Source organism: Ammodytes marinus, assembly GCF_949987685.1.
Source record: "Ammodytes marinus genome assembly, chromosome: 18".
NCBI lineage: Eukaryota > Metazoa > Chordata > Actinopteri > Uranoscopiformes > Ammodytidae > Ammodytes > Ammodytes marinus.
The window spans coordinates 2,971,145-2,976,144 of NC_137222.1; the positions used below are offsets into that span (position 1 = coordinate 2,971,145).

Here is a 5,000-nt window from a genome sequence, read left to right on the forward strand (position 1 = left end):
ACACTAGGTTTTAAGGTTCAGGTATGAATTAGGTTTATGTTAGGGTTAGTGTGAGGGTTTGGGGTTAGGCATTTAGTTATGATAGTTAAGGGTTAGGGTAACGGGCTATAGGGAATGCATTATGTCGATGAGTGTCCTCACAAAGACAGACGTTCTAGAATGTGTGTGTGTTTGTGTGTGTGTGTGTGTGTGTGTGTGTGTGTGTGCAGTACAGAAAAAGGGGCGTGTCTGTATTTCCATTGCCACTAGCCTTTGCGGTGACCCACTACAGCCACTCGTGTGCCAGGGTTAGAGTCTTAGGTTTAAGGTTTAGGTTTTTATTCAAATCTATGTCATCACCGCGACTCGTGCCAGACCGCCTCATGCTCTCTGTGGCTGTGTGTGATAGCTGGGTGCGCTCCATTCTCCCATCCCTCGCTACCACAAAGGGCGGGAAGGGCGGGTGGTGTTAGCGCTCATGTGGTGGTTGGTGCCTTGTGCCTTTTCCACCAATGCTTTTAAGTCAGCCATTTGCGGACAGGTTTGAAAGTGATACAAATTTGAACGGGGCGCAAATAAACTTGTGGAGTGAATTGGTGAAATTTGGTAGAATTAAGAAGTAACCGCTGGCTGGGTGAGTCATGCCAGCCCCGTTTGGGTAAAAAAAAATTAAAAAAAATGTTTTTTTAGCCCAGTTTTAGAGACAAAACATCTGGATTTTTGGCTTTCAAAGTTTGGCAGTGGAACTTTTAAATGTGTTGCTGCGATCATGGCCTGTATTAAACCTGCAGTGTGTAGAATTTTGGGTTTTATTTCCTAGCAGATTTTGTAGAAAGTAATTATAATATCCATAAGTACGTTTAATTTAGTGCATAATAGCTGATTTTTTTTTTTTAATTATTATTTTTTGCCTTAGAAAGGGTCTCATATATGTCCATATTTCTCCAGACTTTGGACCAAGGCCTTGTCACCGCCATTTTGGAAGTGTCATAGTTGGAATGTCATCAGGTGCATTGTTTAAAATTTAGAATTGTTCTTGTCCTTGAAGGCCACTGTAGCTTCTGTTATTATTCAAAAGTGGTGGGGTTACCCAGGGAGCGTTGCATTCTAGAACTTTGTAGAACTTTCTTGATGATGTCATATTACACACTGCACCTTTAAGTCAGCCATTTGCGGACAGGTTTGAAAGTTATACAAATTTGAACGGGGCGCAAATAAACTTGTGGAGTGAATTGGTGAAATTTGGTAGAATTAAGAAGTAACCGCTGGCTGGGTGAGTCATGCCAGCCCCGTTTTAGCCCAGTTTTAGAGACAAAACATCTGGATTTTTGGCTTTCAAAGTTTGTCAGTGGAACTTTTAAATGTGTTCCTGCGATCATGTCGGGCCTGTATTAACTAAAAGCTTCTCCCCTGACCCCTGACCCCTGCACGTCTTGGGGTCATTGGGTTGAAGCTGCTTTTAAAGGAGCCGTCAATGAGCAGCTCTCTATTTACATACAGATTGGCTATTGACTGTTGACTAGACATTTTTTTTGGAATTAAACTTAAATGAGGGACGTGATGGAAACTGTAATTTTTATTTTTATTTTTTTTTGTACAACTTTATTTATACAAGTAAATCCCATTTAGACCCAGGACTCTTTTTCAAGGGAGACCTGTTCCCATTTAGACGTTACCATTCACACACACATTCACACACACACATTCATACACCGATACACCGATAGTGCCACTCTGTATCTGCCAACCGATCTCATGTTTGGTCGTGATGTTTGACATGCGCCGACTTCTGCAACTGAAACTGGTGCAGGTCATTGTTCTCAGCCAAATCTACAGGAGACCCACAGTGTGTGTGTGTGTGTGTGTGTGTGTGTGTGTGTGTGTGTGTGTGTGTGTGTGTGTGCGTGTGTGTGTGTGTGTGTGTTATGTTAGTGGCTTCAAGCTGCCAACCTCACGCGGAGATAAGGAGCTCGCTACAGAGGTCTGCTCTCCACAAACAGACTTTGATGTCGTGAACAATTTGATGGAGTTCCCCCTGTTTAAAACAATGAACATAATACAGTCGCCCTCACACAAACACACAAACACACACTCACACACACACACACACACACACACACACACACACTGGAGACTGGCTGGGCAGCTTTGACACTGTTTGGGCGAAGAAGAAAAAAAAACCTCATTGTGTAAGAAATAACAATCGTAACATGGCAAGAATTGTTCCCGTTAAAAAAAAACATGCAGCCATTCTCCTTTGTCTTGTATGCTCAAAACTGTCGCATAAACACACACACACACACACACACACACACACACACACACACACACACACACACACACACACACACACACACACACACACACACACACACATCGCATCAACGAGGTCAAGGATTTCGGTATTTTGTAGCATTTTTTCGCAAGAACGACAATACAAGGCCTTTTCAGTACTTATCCTTGATGCTAGGAAAATGGGACAAAATGTTGTTCTTCCCAAGGTTTCTTTCTGTGTGTGTGTGTGTGTGTGTGTGTGTGTGTGTGTGTGTGTGTGTGTGTGTGTTTGTATTTGTGTGAGTGAGAGAAAGAGAGAGAGAGAGAGAGAGAGAGAGAGAGCGAGAGCGTGTTTGCAGAGTTAATGGTGAAAGGGAGCCCCATGTTGTGATGCCAATGAAGGGCCTGTATGTGTGTGTGTGTGTGTGTGTGTGTGTGTGTGTGTGTGTGTGTGTGTATGTGTGTGTGTGTTATGAAAGAGTTTTCCTCTATTTCGAATATAAAAGGGAATCAACATCATCATATGCTGGACAGATTGTCAAGATGGCCCCCTGAGGAAAATTTGTTCTTTTTTGATTTTTTTTTTGGGCTATGGATGGATGGATGGATGGATGGATGGATGGATGGATGGATGGATGGATGGATGGATAGATAGATAGATGGATGCAAAAAAATAATAAAAAATAATGCAAAAAAAATTACTTGTTCAGCTTTGTAGACTATTGCAACGAGTAGAGTAGTCACACACACACACACACACACGCACGCACACACACACACACACACACACGCACACACACACACACACACACACACACACACACACACACACAATGACTTGTTCAGGGCAACACTCAACAACTCAGAGCGTCTGATTGCTAGCAGCAGTGGCTTTGTAGACTTATTGCAAAAGAGCCACGTTTGACTCTGTACAACATGTGGGCATATGTGGCACAGGATTTTAATATAGAAATAGACATAACAGGCTAGATAGAGCTTTGAGGGACTAGTGGAGCTAGTAAATATGCCGTAATCAATATTTTTATATAGTTAAAATAGTTGAAATTGGGGCGCCCTTAGCTCCGTTGGTAGGGCGTCCCCCCCCCCCGGGCCGGGCCCAGCAGCGGACCCGGGTTCGATTCCCGCCCGCGTTCGTTCTCTGCATGTCACTCCCCTCTCTGCCCCATTTCACCTCTGTCTCTACACTATCAATAAAGCATAAAAATGCCAAAAAATATCTTAAAAAAAAATTAAAATTGTTGAAATTACTGTAGGGGAGAGTGGGTTGAGTTGTGCCAGTAGGGGAGTAGTAAAGACCCTATTTCTAGAAAACCATAGAAGCTCCCCACTCTCCCCTATATTGTTTGGAATGTCTGTTGTAGTGAAGTGGGTAGTTGCAATGTGTTACTAGTGAGTCTTTATCAGGGAGATTATATATTATTATTATTTTTGGATGAAGTAACATTGACCAAGTTAAGTAGGTTTACCAGCAGCCATGTACTTTAACATAGTCCAAAACCAAAAAGCGGCAAGTTGAGTAGAGTGGTCACACACACACACACACGCACACACACACACACACACACACACACACACACACACACACACACACACACACACACACACACACACACACACACACACCCTCTTCCATCTCTCTGTAGAGGCTTGTTCTCTAACAGTTCAGCCTGATCGCCCGAGTGCTGCTTTCAAATCCTGAAGCATCCTGTTGGAAGCGTTGCAAGTTTGTGGTGTGTGTGTGTGTGTGTGTGTGTGGCTGTGTGTGTGTGTGTGTGTGTGTGTGTGTGTGTGTGTGTTTGCGTATTCATGTTTAGTGAGCGAGACCGTTCCAAGAGAGTCGATAATAGCGGTTGTCAGATGATGTTTCCGGCCGAGAGCTTGCGAGTCGAGGGTTGTGTGTGTGTGTGTGTGTGTGTGTGTGTGTGTGTGTGTGTGTGTGTGTGTGTGTGTGTGTCAGAACTGACAGTATTCTATGCTGGCTTCCAACTGGCACACAAAGAGAAGCCTCTCTGTTGGTGTCCCACTACATTACTGGCTCAAGTGTCTGAGAACAAAAAAGTTCCCTGCGTTCCAAATCGCATACTTTCTACTATTTAGTTTGGTAGAAAAAAAGATTTAGGATGTCCCGATTCTTATGGCCAGATTTAGTATGGTTAGAAAGACCCGGATGTCCTACTTCATCCGGCCAAGATTGTTAGTGCTGAAAACAGCATCCTATTTGGGCGATTCTGACCCACAATCCAGTGCGCACGTGAAGTGACGTCACATCGACGAAGCCTCCATATGAAAACAAACGGGGATGCGACGGATATAAAAGCAAGAGGCAAGATCAAGGCGCAATGTTATGATGAAATAAAAGAGTAAAAGTATGTCCCAATAGTATGCCTACTGCATCCTAACTAGATTATTTTTATCGTCGGATGTAGTATGTAGAATAGAAAAAAGAAATGAGAGTATGCGATTTTTAAAGGTGCACTGTGCAGTTTTAGGGGAGGGGGATTTATAAACACTAGCAGAGCCTGCAGTTAGTTTAAATTTAAAGTCCTGTTTACAAATAGTGATCTTGTGAGGAAAGTTTGTTTATTCAGTTATGAGAATATACCATAGAAAATGTTTCACTTCTCTGACACACGCAAAAGTTACACACTGCACCTTTAAGCAGTCTCTCCTTTAAAAAAAAAATTAAACTAAAAAGTTGTTTTTGCAAATTTTTCTAAGCAGTTTCA

At 42.7% G+C, this 5,000-nt stretch overlaps 1 protein-coding gene across 1 annotated transcript in view; it reads left to right on the forward strand.

Moving 5' to 3' along the window:
* The window catches only part of adamts6 (ADAM metallopeptidase with thrombospondin type 1 motif, 6), a gene marked incomplete at both ends in the record, with an annotated part of 87,831 nt that overhangs the window by 24,119 nt on the left and 58,712 nt on the right, over positions 1 to 5,000 (forward strand). The window lies entirely within an intron of this gene.